At 43.9% G+C, this 18,993-nt stretch overlaps 1 long non-coding RNA gene across 1 annotated transcript in view; it reads right to left on the bottom strand.

The window, feature by feature from the left end:
* Nucleotides 1-16,655: 16,655 nt before the first annotated feature.
* LOC132540946 (uncharacterized) overlaps nucleotides 16,656-18,993 on the bottom strand; it is an 83,057-nt gene continuing 80,719 nt past the window's right edge. Inside the window, exon 4 of the long non-coding RNA XR_009552155.1 lies at nucleotides 16,656-16,904. This is a non-coding gene — a long non-coding RNA (uncharacterized LOC132540946). The remainder of the gene's footprint in view (nucleotides 16,905-18,993) is intronic.

Raw genomic sequence — 18,993 nt, 5'->3', positions numbered from 1 at the left:
CTGGCTTATGGTGGTGCTGGGGACTGACTATGGGACCTCTGGAGCCTCAGGCGTGAAAGCCTTTTTGCATAACCATTATGCGGTCTCCCCAGCCCCTCCCCAAACCCCAACCTGGTTTTCATTCCTCAAATAGCAGACTGTTCATTTTCAGTTCCAAGAAAGCTGAGTCAGGAGGTCACTGTAAGGTCAGTGTTATTTTAGGTCTGCTGAATTTATTAGCCTTGAGTTCCCTAAATATTCTGACCAATCAGCCCATTGTTGTTTAGCATATTTAAATTTGGGGGAAACCGCCAGGCTACGTACAATGAAGAATATATTCAGAGCCTAGGTTACCATGATCCAACAATTTCTCTCTTTCCTTCTGCTTCCCTTCTGCTCTTTTTTTTTTATCCAGTGCAGAGGACTGAGTCCAGGGCCTCCCTCTTGCAAGCTATGTATGAGCTTTGTCACTGATCTATCTCCCCTGCCCACTTTTATTTTTTAAATTTTATTAGTGATTCTTATTGATGCACAAAATTACATGTCAGCGGGGGTATAATTCCACACTGTTCCCACCACCAGAGTTCTGAATCCCCAAGCCTTCCACTGCAAGACACAGCAGTTCTCCTAAGGTTGCAGACATGGGTCACCTGTCATCTCTACAACTGTCTACATTTGTACATAATTGCCCATTTTCTTTCAGGTTCCATTCTCTCTTCCCCTCCAAGCACTCATGACTCTATTGCTTCCTCCAAAAGTCCCTCCCTCTTTCCTCCTTTCTCTCTGGGTTTGTTGGAGCTAGAGAACTCAGAGCCCTTTTGTCCTCTTCTTCCTATCACTTCTCTCCCACTGGGAGTATGGATTGAAACTCTTTTTGGGGTGCAGAAGGTGGAAGGTCTGGCTTCTGTAATTGCTTTTCTGCTGGACATGGGCGTTGGCAGGTGGATCCACACCCAAGCCTGTTTGTATCTTTCCCTAGTGGGGCAGGGCTCTGGGGAGGTGGGGTTCAGGGACACTGGTGAGGTGTCTGCCCAGGGAGGTAAGGATGGAATCACTATAGCATCTGCAGTTTGGTGTCTGGAAGGTCCTTGCCCATTTTTAAAATTAGTGATTTAACAATGTTTCACAAAAGTATAAGATTCTAGGGATATGAATTCTTACTCAAACATATTCCACTCAAGTCCTATGCACACTTTTCCCTCTCTGAGCACAATACTCATAAAAAGTTTGATAGGCAATCTATCTACCATTATTTGTTTATTTGTTTGTTTGGCAAGTTCATTTGCTTTGCTATCTCTTTTCCACTTGTTAGTCCAACCATATGATCATTGTCATTGACCTCCTCACTCATTTCACTTAGCACAACCAACTTCAGTTCCATCCATTTGGTCCCAGATTCCCCCTTTCTTTTTAACTAATGGCCATAGTATCAGGATTGTGGGATGAACAGAAACCTATATCGTACAGGCGTTTTCAAAAGAACTGGCATAAGACATGGAAAACAAAATAGGTGAGCAGCAATAACCAGTGTGATGCCAAGGGGAACGTTTCTTGCCTCAAAGGGCAAGGCCTAGCAGGCAAAAGGGCATTTCTTGCCTCTGGGAATGCTTCATGCCTCTGGGGGCATCTCTTGCCTCAAAGGGCGTTTCCTACCTCTGTGGGCATAACCTAATAAGGAGGGGAAGTTTTCTGTCTCTGGGGACAGAGCCTGCAGGCGAGGAGACATGGTCTGTAAAGTCTCAAGGCAATTGGCTGAAGTTAGTCTTTGAGAAACACAGCAGCAAGTACCAGTAAGTCCAATGGAAGTGTCTGCTTTTTCGTAGAGAGTGAGCTTTGGAGTCTGTGAATCTGTTTCTTCAGGTCGTACCAGGTCACATCACTGGTTTCTGGGGGTGTGTTGTAGTCATTCCATCTTGTAGGCGATGTCAGAGAACAGACGTCCAAATGGATTTCCAGGAATTCCATTTGAGTAGATGCTTTTTCATGTGAAGACTTGACAGCTGAAATTCACTTACTTCTCAAACAAAACTTGTAGCAGATTAGAAGTTTACTATAATTGATAACTCCATTATAATTGGAAGTCCTTTCTAGTATGATTTTAAGGTTGTTTAAACAGTTTAAACTCAATAAAATTTGGAAAGGTAAACAGAAGAACCACGGTAGAAACCTCAGGCATGAGAATAATTAACATAATCATTGCACTATCTGCCCTGCCCATAACTCATACCGTTTCAGGATTAAACATTTCAGATTTATGCCAAGACGTAAAAAAGAAATCAAAGGAGGGAAAAAACAATTTTTTTTATTGTTTCTGGATGTCTCTAGAAATCATGGCTGCGTCTAGCATTTTTTTTTAAGTCAATGTCAAACAAAAATTCAGTCATTCAAATCACTCTCTTATGAAACAGATCTCACCATGTAGCATTATGAGTCCCTGGAGGGCGTCCTAGTCCAAAAAGCTCCTCGAAATTCCATTTAGGGTGCTTCTGACTGTTCCTGATGGATTGCTTCAGGCACCCATTTTTAAAAGTGTCTTCCCATCGAAGAAAGAATCCAATCAGGAGAGTAGAACTAACCACGTGTCTCCATTCTTGGGGACTGCCACGGTACTGGAGAACGCTCCTCAAATTAGAGTAGACCTTCTCCATGGGAAACATTCGAGAAGTCCAGAAAGTCCCAGGGGAAATCCCCATGCATATCCCAAGGTCTACGACGGTCATGAAGAACCAAATTGTAGCCCGCAGCAAAATGTAGTCCTTTTCCTCAGGAAACATGGGAGAGGGAATCCAGAAAGTCCAAGGAGAAATCTCCATACATCTCCCAAGCTCTATGATTAGGGTCACAAGAAACCAAAGTTCCTGGTCAGGGAAACAAAGTGTGGCCCAGAGCAAAATGTTCCAGAGACAGAGTAACTGTCTCATGATGAAACAGTAGAGGCTTTGGCAAACCTCTTCGTAAGCAGAAGAGAAGACCATAGTGCATAGGTAGGCAAAATCTTCACTTATCTGGGAGTTGCGCAGGTCCGGTCCCACGTTGTAGGCGCCATTATGTTGTTTTTGCCGGGCTGGCTTCACAGGCAGGTAACAGACGACCAGGGACTCATGGTTGAGCTGTAGGCAGTATCTCTTTATTCATGCAGGACGCAGCGCAATCTATACCAAGCTAAGCTAAACTAAAAACTACAAACAATCTTGTCCTTATAAATATACTAGTCCAGTAGGGTGGGAACAGGATGCGATGCAGAGAGGGTGGAGAGAAAAGTGACTGGTGAAAATCAGGGTGTGACAAGGAGAGGGGGCAGAGCAAAAAGACATCATGAACCAGTGGGGATTAAATCAATGCCATGCAGTGGTTATGTAAATAGAATGCAGTGTTAAGCAGGGGGGATTAAACCAAATGAAACAGAAGGGGTTTTTAGAAGCATACCAACACCAGATGATAACATCTCCTCTCTTAATTGCAAAGCCGTATCCCATTGAATATATCGCCTATACATTCTTTAGGTAGTTGCCTGCCCTTGGGTATTTAGGTTGTTTCCATCTTTTGGTTATTGCAACTTTGCCCTTTTTTTATTAGAGAGAGAGAGAGAGAGAGAGAGAGAGACAGAGAGACAGAGAATGAGAACACCAGGCAGGGATCAAAGCTGTTTTCCACTATCCATGGAAAAACGTTCATTTAAAAAAATTATCTTTATTTATTTATTTGGATAGAGACAGTCAAAAATCGAGATGGAAGGGGGTGATAGGGAGGGAGAAAAACAGACAGAGAGACACCTGCAGCTCTGCTTCACGACTTGTGAAGCTTTTCTCCTGCAGGTGGGGCTGGGGGCTGGAAGCCGGGTCCTTTAGCACTGTAACATGTGTGCTCAACCAGGTGCGCCACCACCCAGCCTCTGAATAACGTTCATTTATATTTTCTGGAATTGAACCTAAGGCCACACAAATGTAGGACTGAAACTGAGATGAGAGAAAGATGCCTGCGGACCTGCTTCACTGCCTATGAAGCGTCCCCCACTGCTAGTGGGGAGCTGGGGCTGGAACCCGGACCACTGCGCGGGTCCCTAAGAGGGTCCTTGTGCTTAACCACGTGTCCCATTGTCTGGCTCCCAGATCAATTCTTCCTCCTCCTCCTCCTCCTCCTCCTCCCCCCACCCCTCCCCCTCCTCCTCTTCCTCTTCTTCTTTTTTTTTTTTGGCCTTCAGGGTTATTGCTGGGGCTCGGTGCCAGCACTACGAATCCACTGCTCCTCTGGTCTTTTTTTTTTGGATAGGACAGAGAGATACTGAGAGAGCAGGGGGAGATAGAGAGGCAGAGATAGACACTCGCAGACCTGCTTCACAGCTGGGGCCGGGAACCGGAATCCTTGCACAGGTCCTTGGACTTTGTTCTATGTGCGTGTAATCCAGTGCGCCACCGCCAGATCCCTCCCCCATCAATTCTTTAAACACTCACATTATAAGCCCCCCCCCAGCACTCATGAAAACCTACAGTGAATTTTTGCTTTTAGGAAGAAATTAAAACTTCTTAAGTCAGGAGGACAGGTGGTGGCGCACCTGGTTAAGCACACACATTACAGTGTGCAAGGTCCTAGGTTCAAGCCCCTGGTCCCCACCTGCAGGGGGAAATCAGGAGTGGTGAAGAGGGGCTGCAGATGTTTCTCTCCACCTCCATCTCTCCCTCCCCTCTCAATTTCTCTCTTTCTCTATCCAATAATAAATAAAAATATATTTTAAAAACTTCTTAAGTCTTGTAAACCTTTTATCATTTTATAGTTTTTTTTAATGGTTTCTGGTATATTTGTTGACACATGGTACAATTTCTCATCTATCTCCATGACAGTGTTTGCAAAACACTTTCACTCCCAACCTTTCCACCACCATGCCCCAGGGCCCTAGTCCCTATCCCCTTCCTCCCTTACCTGCCCTCCTTCCCTAGAATCCTTTGCTTTGGTGGAACACACCAATCCCAACCCAAGTTATACTCTGTGGTCCTTGTTTCTTAAGTCCTTCTTGGTCTTGCCCCCTTCTCTTGTCCTTACTCTGCCTTCTTCACAAAATACACAAGCTCCTTTTGCCTTTGGTGGGGCTAGGAGTCTAACCACATGCAAAGGGACCACCGCATGGTGTATCTCCAAGGTCTTGGACAGCTCTGTGGTGGCAGGCCAGGAATGTGCCTCCCTCTTAGAAATCCTGTGGCCACACATCTTATCTTCTGGAGTCTCACACTAAGGGTGACCAGTTTCCTCATCATCTTGTCTTCTTAACTGAGGAAGCAGGAGAGAAGAGGACAGTGGATGCTTCAATATTTAAAAGCACTGAGCCCAACACGATTCATGTGGACATTGTAATTATTATTATGCTGAATTAATGAACTTTATCCTCTCTCTCTCTCTCTCTCTTTGGCTGGAAAACATAAAAATCCTAATGAAAGGAAACAGATGTCATTGCTTTGAGCCTTTCCAAAGGAAACTGCAGTAAAATACGAACCATCAGCATATAAAACCCTGCTGTGTAACAGAGATGCTCTGATATTGTTTTCATTTACCATCTGTGTGTGAGTGGAGTCGGTGCCCCAGGGCAGCTCAGCCCCCACATCAGAGCTTTAACAACAACAAAGTCATCGAAATGTTCAGGAAAAGATCTCAAACTGCCTTCTAACTAGACTCGGTTTTCTTTTTAACCAAAAGACATATTGGTGACTTGAGTCCAAAGGAGGACTTGTGGGTTAGTAATTAAAAGGGATTTATGAGCCAGGGTAGGAAAAAGAAAATCATCAGGAAGAGTAATCTTTAGTGATCAATCTATAAACCCCTGTTAGCAGGCAAGAACTCTGGCTCACCCTGACTGTGAACAAAGCCAGCACTTGCTTCAGGAAGGGCCTTAACATGACTTCATTTGAGAGAATCTTCACAGATGACCCTGCTCGAGGATTCTGTGTTCAGGGCATCCGATTCTCTCTCTGGTGGCTTGAAGGTCCTAAGGGACAGGCTCTTTCTGCTGGTGCACACTGGAAGGAGAGAAATTTTGTTTCTATCCTAGTCTCGGAGATCAGTGGATGTTATCCTAACATGTTTGTTTTTCTACTCAATAAAAGTTTAGTTCTGTTCTTAAAGAGTGCTGAACTCTTTTTTTTTTTTAAACTACCTTTATTTATTGGATAGAGATGGTCAGAAATTGAGAAGAAAGGGAGAGATAGAGTTGGATTGAGACAGAGAGACACCTGCAGTCCTGCTTCACCACCCGTAAAGCTTTCCCCCTGCAGGTGGGGACCCAGGGCTTGAACCCAGGTCCTTGTGCATTGGAACCCAGGAGCACCACTGCCCTGCCTAGCCAGAACTCCTATTTGTAACTAGTCTCTCCTCCTCTCTGCCCCCTTCCTTCATCATTTCCCCTTCCTCTTTCTGCCACGACAATTTAGAAGCCGATGCTGACCTTGAGCAAAAAGCCACCCAGTTAGGCATCATTGACATGGGCTTTTTTGGAGTCAACAACAGAGACATTGGCAAATGTTTGGGGAGGTACATGCACACTCTCTTTCAGGGCTAAAACCAGCCTCCCCTTCCACCCTACCATCACTTCCTGTTGGAGATGTAAGATGTGATGGAACCTGTAGTTTGCCTCCCAACTTCATCAAAACAGGGACGCTGTAAAATAACTCGGGAGAAATAAAAAGCTTGCACTTCTAAGTTCTTGTAGCAGGAAACCCCAGTGGTAATGGTAATACTGTTTTTGTGATTGAAGCCAGTAAGGGAGCCCACTCATTGTCTGTGACCCCATAGGAGAGCTGGTTTGTGGTGGAGATCACGGGCTTGCTTGGCTCTCGGCCAACCTCATCTCCAGGGTTAGTCTGTGAAATCCAACAGTGACTGTGTGCCTCCCCCCCAACCCCCAGGTTGTGCCCTGTGGAGCTGAAGCCAGAGAATGGCCCCATCTATTGTCATTGTCACCCAAGCAGTTGCTCTGATCGATGGTTTCATTCTTTCACACTGCTTGGTTACCAAGGGGCTTGAATTAATAACTGACTAAAATTAATAGGGCCATAATGTCTAAATGAAATGTGGTCTGGGCTTACTTTCAACTTGACACTTTTGTATTCCTGTGGACTCAATCTTTCTCTTTTTTTTCTTTCTTCTTGGTGGTTCTGAGGCAACTTTCAAAGGACATAGATGGGTGTGTCCTGGGCTTGATTTGTGGTTTAAGTGTCTACTTTTAAATTTAAACACTCAGCAAACAAAAGACCTAGTTTTTGGATCCAGGAAGCAAAATTGTTGAAATCCAGGGTGGGGATATGGTATTTAGTGGGAATTGGAGTGAAATGGGCTAAAGATTCGTAGAGAATAACGTTACTACTCAGCACTGCCAAGAATATAAGCCACAACTGTTTTGATAAAAGTGTAGTATTCAGAAAAAGAGCAGGGACCCTCTTGTTTCTGCTTAGTCAGACCACCCATGGAGTACGGCAGTGTTCCATGGAGGCCACCTCTTTCAAGCGGGAGCACAGTCTCCACTGTAGAAAGGACAGTAACTAGGCAACGTGGGCCTTCCCAACCATGTGTAAGAGAAACAAGGAAGGAAGTGGAGGGAGACACTTCTAAGTGCGCGCGCGCGCGCACACACACACACACACACACCATGGTAGGTGGGTTAGGTGGGTTAGGGGCTATAGGGTCTGAGAAGGGCTGGTGGCTGGGAGTCCCCAGTGTGAGAAAACCCTTTAAGAGCTCTGAGGATAGTATGAATTTTGAATAGTAGTGAGCAGCCCATCACATGAATACTGTGTAACCACTGTATTTGTAGGCATTATAAAGAAGGTTAAAATATGTAACTTCAGGGGGCCGGGTGGTAGCACAGCGGGTTAAGCGCACGTGGCACAAAGCACAAGGACCGGCGGAAGGATCCCAGTTCAAGCCCTCAGCTCCCCACCTGCAGGGGAGTCGCTTCACAGGCGGTGAAGCAGGTCTGCAGGTGTCTGTCTTTCTCTCCCCCTCTCTGTCTTCCCCTCCTCTCTCCATTTCTCTCTGTCCTATCCAACAACAAGCAATAATAACAACAATGATAAACAACAAGGACAACAAAGAGAACAAATAGCCTCCAGGAGCAGTGGATTTGTGGTGTAGGCACCGAGCCCCAGCAATAACCCTGGAGACAAAAAAAAAAAAAAAAAGAAAAGAAAAAGAAAAGAAAATTAAAAAAATATGATGTAACTTCAAAGTCTTGTTCAAGTCTGAGATTTTGTGATTTTCAAATAAAAAACGTTTGTATTATTTGTTTAGTGGATAGAGGCAGCAGGAAATCAAGAAGGGAGGGAGGGACAGAGGGAAAGAGAGAGAGAAAGAGAGAGATAAGAAAGACCTGTAGCACTGCTTCACCGCCTGTGAAGCTTCTCCCTGCAGGCAGGGGAGGGAGTCGAGCAGGGGTTTGAACCCAGGTCCTTGTGCACTATAACGCGTGCTCTCAACTGAGGGCATCACTGCCAGGCTTTTGAAAGTCTGTGTTTTTAATGGGTTTAAATGAAATTTGTTAAGTGGGTGAGGAAGACGTATATACCTGAACAATCCTGACAAAGTTGCTTGGACTAACTTGCAGTGGGGTTTCAACTCTGCCTTTGCCTTGGAGGCTACATCGTAGGGGGTGGGTGGTGGTGTACCTGGTTAAGCGCACATAGTACTAAACATAAGGACCCGAGTAAGGATCCTGGTTTGAGCCCCCGGCTCCCCACCTACTGGGGGTTGCTTCACAAGTGGAGAAGCAGGTCTTCAGGTGTCTATCTCTCTCCCTCTCTATCTCCACTCCTCTCTCGATTTTTCTCTGTCCTGGTGTCTGCCTGACTCTGCCACTCACAATAGCCATTTTTTTTCTTTTCCTCTAGATAGAAGGTAAGAGACAGAGACAGAGAGATATAGTGAACGAGAGATATAGCAGCATACCACTGCTTGAACCTGAGGCCAAGTACATGATAATGAAAGCTTTGAGGGGGGGTAGTTAGCATAATGGTTATGCAAAGAGACTCTCCTGCCTGAGGCTCTGAGGTGCCAGGTTCAATCCCCTCTACCACTGTAAGCTAGAGTTGAGCAGGGCCCTGGTTGAAAAAAAAAAGGGAGTCAAGCGGTAGCGCAGCAGGTTAAGCGCAGGTGGTGCAAAGCGCTGGGACGGGTATAAGGATCCGGGTTCGAGCCCCCGGCTCCCCACCTGCAGGGAAGTCACTTCACAGGCGGTGAAGCAGGTCTGCAGGTGTCTGTCTTTCCCTCCCCTTCTCTGTCTTTCCCTCCTCTCTCCATTTCTCTCTGTCCTATCCAATAATGTCGACATCAGTAACAACAACGGTAACTACAACAAGGGCAACAAAAGGGAATAAATAAATAAATATTTTTTTAAAAATGAAAGCGTTCTATTCTGTCAACTACAGAATAGTTTTCTTTTCCTCCCCTCCCCACGGTCTGATGAGTAGAGAGAGACCTGGCTGCCAAGAAGCCTGACATTTGCAAAATGTCCCCTTCAACATGTCCACTTTATTCCCAAGAAGGAGGTACTCACAGGGAGCAGATGATTCACCATTTATAACATTGTTAGACATGTGACAATTGTTAGGAGACATGTAACCCAGAATCCAGTCCATATTTTCCCCCAGTTTAACCGGCTAACACTAGAGATGGAGATCATTAGAGTAGACAAATGTTTGGGGACACAGTGTACCAACACTTCCTTCTTGGTTGACACCGAAAAAGACATCCAAACAATCTTCAAACATTTTAACAAACAGGACAGAATTAAGAACCCAGCCAGCCCCTATTTCTTTTTTTTTTAAATTTATTTATTCCCTTTTATTTTATTGTTGTAGTTGTTGTGGATAGGACAGACAGACATGGAGAGAGGAGGGGAAGAGAGAGAGAGGGAGAGAAAGACAGACACCTGCAGACCTGCTTCACTGCCTGTGACTCGACTTCCCTGCAGGTGGGGAGCCGGGTGCTCGAATCCGGATCCTTCCGCAGGTCCTTGCGCTTTGCACCACGTGCGCTTAACCGGTTGCGCTACCGCCCGACTCCCGCCAGCCCATATTTCTGATCTAGGACCAGCTCTCGCCACTGGAAACTCTGAAAGCAAATGTTGCTTCTTCCAGGGAAACTGAGTGTTGGTACTGAAGATAGTATAAGGACTTTTTTTCTTCCAGAGCTTGGCTCACTTCTTTTGGTTTATGGTGATGTCTGGGATTGAACCTGGAATCTTAGAGGTTCAGGCACTAAAATATTTTGCACAACAAATCTGCTATCCTCCCTGCTGTTTTCTTTCATATTAATTAAATAGTGATTTATATGACTACAAGTTAATAGGAGTGTACATAAACACCATTCCCACCACCAAAAGACTGTCTCCCTCCTCCCCCTCAACCCAGAGATTTTTACTTTGGTGTCCTACTCCAAGAAGGCTTTTACTTACTTATTTTTATTTTAGAGAACATTGATCAGCTCTGCTTTATGGTGGTATGGGGGACTGAACCTTTGACTTTGGAGCGCAAGGATGGGCTTTGTGACATATGCGCTTAACCTACTAAGCTACCGTCCTCCTACTGGCCCCATTTGTTATTATTTTTTATTGAGAGGTTAATGGTTAACAGCATCGTTGTTGGCACATGGGTACAGTTCCTCATCTCACCAAGATAAGTGTCTACAAAACACTGTCAGCCCAAAATTAAGTCCATCACTGTGTACCAGCACCGAAAAGACCCCCTCGTCCCACCCCTCTCCCTGGCCTCTTTCCCCACAGTGATTTGCTTTGGTGCAATACACCAAACCAATCCAAGTTTGACTTTATGTTTCTGATTTCTGTTCTTGCTTCTTAACTTCTGCCCATGAGTGAGATCATCCCATAGTCATCTTTCTCTTTCTGGCTTATTTCACTTCACATGATTCCTTCAAGCTCCATCCACGATAAGGTGAAGAAGGTGACCTCATCATTCTTGATAGCCGAGTAATATTTCAGTGTGTATATACACCACAACTTCCTTAGTCACTCATCTGTCCTTGGGCATCTGGGTTGCTTCCAGCTCTTGGCCATTACAAATGATGCTGCTATGGACATAGGTGTACGCAGATCTCTTTGCTCTATATTTTCTCCAATACTTGTTGTTTCTTGTCTTTGGATAACAGTTATTCGCATAGGGGTAGGAAATTATATATCGTTGTCTTGATTTGCATACCCATAATGGTGATAGATGATAAATATATTTTCATATGTTGCTAGTCATCTTATGCCTTCCTCTCAGTAGTGTTTATTTAGATCCTTCGCCTACTTTTTAAATGTCCTGTTTTGATGTTGTGTTTGAATTCTTTATATATTTTGGACACCAATCTCTTGTTGGATATGTGTTTGGCAAATACCTTCTCTCATTCTGTAGGGTGCCTCTTCATGTTGATAATAGTTTCTTTCACTGTATGGGAGTTTGATGTCCGATTTGTTTATTTTCCTTTTGTCTCCTATACTGCTGGGGTTGAATCTCCAAAGATATTTCTAAGGTTAGTGTTGAATACTGTACTGCCAATGTTTTTTTTTTTCCTATGAATATTATTGTTTCAGGGTTCACTTACATGCAAGTCTTTAATGTATTTTGACTTAATTTTGGAGGGCATGGTGTGAATGGTTTAGTTTTACTCTTTTGCACATGATTGTGCAGTTTTCTCAATAACTTTAATTGAAGAAACTTCATTTTCCACTATATATTCTTGGGTCCTTTGTATTAAATTGGTTGCTAAGACAAAGCAGATGCAGTTTCTCTTATTTATTTTTACTATTTAAAAATTTTGTTTTGGGAGTTGGGTAGTAGCGCAGCGGGTTAAGCACACATGGCACAAAATGCAAGGACCGGTGGAAGGATCCCCGTTCGAGCTCCTGGCTCCCCACCTGCAGGGGAGTCGCTTCACAGGCGGTGAAGCAGGTCTGCAGGTGTCTGTCTTTCTCTCCCCCTCTCTGTCTTCCCCTCCTATCTCCATTTCTCTCTGTCCTATCTAACAATGATGGCATCAATAAGAACAACAACAGTAGTAACTACAACAATGAAAAACAAGGGCAACAAAAAAGGGAATAAATAAATAAAATATTTAAAATTTTATTTTATTTTAATGAGAGAGAAATGCAGTGAGAAAGACACAGTGAAAGACTAGAGCACTACTCAGCTCTGGCTCTTGGTGGTGCTGGGGATTGAACCTAGGACCTTGGAGCCTCAGGTATGAGAGTTTTTTGCATAACCATTGTGTCTTCTCCCCAGACACAGTTTATTTTTTTAAATAAATATTTATTTATTTATTTATTCCCTTTTGTTACCCTTGTTGTTTTATTGTTGTAGTTATTATTGATGTCGTCGTTGTTGGATAGGACAGAGAGAAATGGAGAGAGGAGAGGAAGACAGAGGGGGAGAGAAAGATAGACACCTGCAGACCTGCTTCACCGCCTGTGAAGCGACTCCCCTGCAGATGGGGAGGCTTGAACCCGGATCCTTCAGCCGGTCCTTGTGCTTTTGCACCACTTGCACTTAACTCGCTGTGCTATCACCCTACTCCCCAGACACAGTTTCTTCTTCTTCTTTTTTTTTTTTTTTTCCCCCTCCAGGGTTATTGCTGGGCTCGGTGCCTGCAACATGAATCCACCGCTCCTGGAGGCCATTCCCCCCCCCCCTTTTTGTTGCCCTTGTTGTTGTAGCCTCGTTGTGGTTGTTATTTTTGTTGTTGGACAGGACAGAGAGAAATGGAGAGAGGAGGGGAAGACAGAGAGGGGGAGAGAAAGACAGACACTTGCAGACCTGCTTCACCGCCTGTGAAGCGACTCCCCTGCAGGTGGGGAGCCGGGGGCTCGAACCGGGATCCTTCCGTCGGTCCTTGCGCTTTTTGCACCACATGCGCTTAACCCGCTGCGCCACCGGCCGACCCCCACCAGACACAGTTTCTTACACAAACTCATTGCATATGTTCATGAGAAAGGCACAGAAGTCAGTCCTTGGATGAACAATCAGATCTCATCTTACTAGGCATAGTGCTGAAGGCCTTAGCAATTGTTGGGATACTTTTGAGACATCTGATCTTGCTTTTGTCACAGGAGACCAATACATCATGCTTGCTTATTTGCCACTTTTCTTGATTATTCAGAACACCATCTGGATGGTTAGAGCCATTCAGCAAGGCTGTGCTGATTTCAGCTGGCCAACACATGAACCTCATCCATTTGTAGAGTTGCTTTGAGGCCAACGTTTGGGCCATGCTTTCTAGTTGGGTGGTGAACCAGTGAGTGGGATCATGGAAAAGGGAATGCAGGTTCTGGGAGTGAGGAGGGATGCCACCACATTCCTGTGACAGAAGGAGAAAGCAAAAGGACTATGAACTTCATGCCTCTGTGTTGCTTATGAGCTCATTTGTACAGAATGGAGTGAAAAAGGCAGGGAGATGGGATAAGAGAAAGATAAATGATGTAGAAGAACACAGAGAAAAATTGGACCTGATTTATTCTGACGTTTGAACCTTCGACTGTAACGTTATAAATCATTTCTTAGGGAGGAATTTATTTCCTGAGCTTTGCATAACTGCATCAGCCTGGCATGTGGATGAGAACAGGGACTAGAAATTTGAGAAGGGAAAATGGTGGTTTGTACATACAAAAGTGGTTTGAAACCACAACTGACAATTTTGTCAGTGCTGAGAACTCTTGTAGGACTGCGACCTGCTACCACAGTGAGTCAGAATGCCTTGGACTCTGCTTTCAGCTCTTCCTAGATAGAATTCTATTTAAATAAATTATTTAAAGTTTCTGTGTCAAGTTTTTTCAAATATATTGATTCATTTATTTTACAAGCTACACACACACACACACACCAGAGCATCAACTAATGTCAGAACTACACTTGAGACCTCAAGCTTGCAAGCCCAGAATTCTATCACTACACCACCTCCCAAGCCACAAATAATTAATTTTTATTGATTTAACTTTGGTTAGAAGACTATTAAAATTTAGGGTTATATTTTTACATCTTTGTATGTGCATAAAACTGCCTTCCCCTCAAGTTACTGTGCCATCCAATCAGAGAGACCCTCAACCTGTCCTTCCCACCCTCGCTTTCTATCCCATCTAATAATCATCATAAATTTAATCAAGCCTAAGAGTACATCTTTTTTTGCCAGCTTGTCTGTCTTATCAACTTATTTTTGTGATGCCAGGGCCTTGGACATGCATCATTTCACTGCCTTTTCATCCCCTTTTATTTAATATATACACATAAGTATTATATGTGTGTGTGTGTGTGTGTGTGTGCATATATGTATACACAAGTATGCCAGTTCTGGTCAGTTCTTGCATCTGCATCCTGTGTGAACTGCCCTTCAGTAGACCTGCAAAGCCTTGCTCTATACAACACGCTGTGTACAACACCCTTTCTCCAAGATGTGCTCCAAAGTGTGCACCAGAGAGGGGTGTCTCCAGCTTGTGACGCTCAAGAACAAGGTCGCACATAGCAGCTTCTAGTGTTGAGAGACAGGTTCTTCACATCTACCCTCTTGTATACATGTATTTGTTTTCTTTTCACAGGGACGTCTTTGCTGTAGGTTAATTTTTCAGAGTGATAGAGAGAGAGACACCACCGTGAGAGCCACCACAGTGGGAGCCACCACAGCACTGAGGCCTCCTCTAGAACCTTAGCACTCCATGTGTCGCTCTGGGGGCTTGAGTCCTGGGTTGTATACACGGTGACTTCCCAGGAGAGAGATCTAATGAGTCTTCGTCTCCTTGCTTTTTAAACTCTGCAAGATAAGCATTAATTGCCACTGACTATTCTTTCTTATGACTTATTTATTCCTAGAACACTGCTCATCTCTGGTTTATAGTGGTTCTAGGGCTTGAACCTTGAATCCCTAGTAACTCAGGTACGAAAGTCTTGTTGTATAGCCACTGTGCTATTTTCCCAGCCCCTGGTAATTCTTTATACTTGAGAGTCCAAAGCTTTACTACTACACCACCTCCTGGACCACAACCTGGTAATTCTTTATATGCAAGATAACTGGATTACTGAGACGATAAGACTTTTGTTCAATGCAGTTTTCAGAATCATCTTATATACCCAATAACCAAACTCAACTGTAGAGGGGGTATTGATAGTGTGTTAACTTTAATTAAATTTCACTTCTCTTTATGCTCTCAGTTTCAACTTGTTTTTTTTCTCTGTGCAGCACCCAGTTGTCTCATTTAAGTCCTTTGCTTCTTTGCACGTGGAAACTCTTGGAGTTCCATTCCCCCACTAGTTCCTGAGAGACTCCAAGGAGACTTGGTTTCACATGTGGTTGGCCACATCCAGCGCCATGTGGCTGGTCGCCCACCCACCAAATGCAGAGGCCACGTGGCCCACCAGCCCCACTCTCTTCTATCAGCTGGGTCTTTGCACTTTTCACTCCCCCACCACATCTACATGATTAGAAATTGTGTGCGTCCAGCTCAGATCGATGGGGCTTACAGTCAACAGTATTTATATACTTTCCCCATATTTGGGAGCTACTTTCTTCCCTGATCCAGCTTTCCAGTCCTTTTTCCAACTATGACACCATCTCCGCAGATAATAACCTGGGTCCACCTGGATATTAGATGTCAGGTGCAGGCAAAAATAAGTAAAGTCATGGGCCTTTTGGAATACATTTAAAATAGACCTACTAACTTTTTCCAAAATGGAGACCCCCCCCAATCTTCATCTGTAATATTCTTGCCTTTAGGTTCATGATTAGTCAACAATTTGTTCTGCTTTATATCTTAACTTCTTTTTTCAGCCACAAGGATCCATATGATACCATAATGCCAACTGGATTTCTCTGGGCAGATGACCCCACCAATGTGTCTTAGAGCCCTGCTTCCCCAAAGACCCACCCCACTAGAGAAAGAGAGAGAGAGAGAGGCTAGGATTATGGATTTATTTGCCAACACCCATGTTCAGTGGGGAAGCAATTACAGAAGCCAGACCTTCCACCTTCTGCATCCCATAATGACCCTGGGTCCATACTCCCAGAGGGATAACGAATAGGAAAGCTATCAAGGGAGAGGATTGGATGTGGAGCTCTGGGGGTAGGAATTGTGTGGAAATGTACCCCTCTTATCCTATAGTCTTGTCAATATTTCCATTTTATAAATTTAAATAAAAAAATTAAAAGCAAAAAAGACAAAGAAAGAAAGAAATCCTGTGTCTATCTACTGATACCGTATTTCCATTTATAGTAGCCATTGTGTTATGCCTCATAGACTCATGGTTAGAAGCCTGCACTGTGTATGAAACCTAATGGAATAAACTTCGCAGTGACTTATAGTCATTGGCGGTCGAGGGAAGGGCTTACTGAGAGAGTCTTGAGATCATCAAACTTTCTTTGTCCTGAGTAAAGAATGCATTTTAATCTCTCTGCAGTTATATTCAGCCATCTGGCTTTGTGGCAAGAATTGAAAGAGAATTGTGTCAGGAGAGTAAAGACAGGAGATGACCTGCATGTTAGATTACTTGGGTAACTTTCTGCAAAACACTCATGAATCTACAGGTACTAGTGTGTTTCCATGGGCAGAAACTTTTTTTTTTTAAATTTATTTAAGAAAGGATAAATTAACAAAACCATAGGGTAGGAAGGGTACAGCTCCACACAATTCCCACCACCCAATCTCCATATCCCCTCCCCTGATAGCTTTCCCATTCTCTATCCCTCTGGGAGCATGGACCCAGGGTCATTGTGGGTTGTAGAAGGTGGAAGGTCTGGCTTCTGTAATTGTTTCCCCGCTGAACATGGGCATTGACTGGTCGGTCCACACTCCCAGTCTGCCTCTCTCTTTCCCTAGTAGGGTGGGTCTCTGGGGAGGAGGAGCTCCAGGACACATTGGTGGGGTCTTCAGTCCAGGGAAGCCTGGCCGGCATCCTGATGACATCTGGAACCTCGTGACTGAAAAGAGAGTTAACATACAAAGCCAAACAAATTGTTGAGCAATCATGGACCCAAAACTTGGAATAGTGGAGAGGAAGTGTTAGGGGAATACTCACTGCAAACTCTAGTGTACTTCTGCTTTCAGGTATATATTTTGCACTAGTTTATGGATACGTGTGAACATATGCTCTCTCTCACAGAAACTGGTGTATATCTAGGTTTTGGGGCTTTGTTAGAAAGTGAACCACCTGAGACGGAATTAGAGTATACTATGAAAGGAAAGGTCTCACCCGAGTAATGAAGCTGAAGGGTTGTCATTCCACACATGAAGTCTCTGGACACAGTCTGAAGTGAAGCATGTTGAGGTGGCAATCACTGTGTAGATTAGGTTGCGATCGGCAGATGCAATATTATTTGATATGGATTGGGAGAGGCATATGGGAAAGTGGGCCCTATCCAAGGGTTCCAGGACTGGGAGAAGTAGAGGCTCTATAGTGGAGATGTGAGGTTCCTGCTGTCTTAGGGTTCAAAAAGACAATCAATAGTTAATGTTATCATCACATTATTTGGTAATTGGGTTAACTTTGAAAAGTCCTTTTGTTAGGGTTTGCTGTACAGTACCCAGTATCTTGTATATATAGCTGTGCTATTGGTTGCTTCTGATCTACTTGGTTTAGAGAGAGTCCGCATATCAAATACACAGCCTATATATTAAAAAGATTCAGTTTGTGTTTTGAAAAACTTCGAGACATACAATTAATTTTCCCCCTCTCGTATTAATTAACTAGTGATTTATATGACTACATTTTACTAGGAGTGTACATAAACACCAGTCCCACCACCAAAAGACTGTGACCCATCCCTCCTACCCACTCCCACCCCCCACTGTCCCAGGAAGCTGCATGTCTACCCCTCACCACACGGCTTTTACTTTGGTGCCCTACTTACAATTTGGTCAGGTCCTGCTTTTAGTTTCCCTTTCAGATCTTCTTCCTCAACTTCTGTTGACGAGTGGGATCATCCCACACTCATCTGTATCTTTGGGCAGAAACATTTGATTCATACCACTCCTGTACTTGCTTTCCATCAAAAGAATTCATAAAGTGGGATTTCATACTCATTCTTAATTCTTCTACTGCCAAATGCAATGTCTAATTTGAAGCCCCCAGGGTCAACAGATTGTGAATATTCAACAAGGCATGACACTGCTTTTTTTTTTTTTTGTCGCATTTTTTATAATGACTAGGACTAAAGGGACTTCAAAATCCCTTTCAGAAAAAAAAAAAAAACCTAGACTGTTTTGACAAATCTTATGGCGCAGTGAGCAGCTCAAAGACTGAAGATGCTAGCACTGGGGTAGATGGTGCACAATGCCGTCTTCTCAGAGAGCAAGAAGTACCAGGTTACCGAAAGGCATGGTGTCTGCGTAGGAAATTTCCGTTTTAGAGAGCACCATCATGAGATGCCACAGGATTTCCAGAGACAGGACATGATGCTGTTCTCTGAGAGACCTAGCTAATGCCTTCCACTGTGTGGGACTCTGATCGTCATGGGGCAGTCAGTCTGATGGTCAAAGGCAGAAGATGACCAGCCCTTCATAACTTTATTTGGCATAAACATAATGAGGTCACTTAGTTGGATGCCCTGCGTCTCAGTTTCATGTGAGAGTGGGGAGAGAGGATGCTGTCTATGACATTTCTATGTTTGTACATGGGCCAAATTTGCCCGCTATATGACAGAGAACTACCACTTTCATGGTCTTTTTGTAGCCTTCTTTCCTGCCAGGAAGACTAAACTAGATATTATCATTGCCTTTTTTAAATTTTTATTTATTTATTCCCTTTTGTTGCCCTTGTTATTTTATTGTTGTAGTGATTATTGTTGTTATTATTGATGTCATCATTGTTGGACAGGACAGAGAGAAATGGAGAAGAGGGGAAGACAGAGAGAGGAAGAGAAAGACAGACACCTGCAGACCTGCTTCACCGTCTGTGAAGCGACTCCTTTTGCTTTTCATGCTTTTTCCTTTTATTAGTGATTTAATAATGATCGACAAGATTGTGGGATAAAAGGTATAATTCTATACAATTCCCACCACCA

This window comes from Erinaceus europaeus, chromosome 10 (assembly GCF_950295315.1).
Source record: "Erinaceus europaeus chromosome 10, mEriEur2.1, whole genome shotgun sequence".
NCBI classification, from domain to species: domain Eukaryota; kingdom Metazoa; phylum Chordata; class Mammalia; order Eulipotyphla; family Erinaceidae; genus Erinaceus; species Erinaceus europaeus.
Note: the sequence above shows the minus strand (reverse complement) of the source record. Positions and strands in the feature narration are given on the sequence as shown.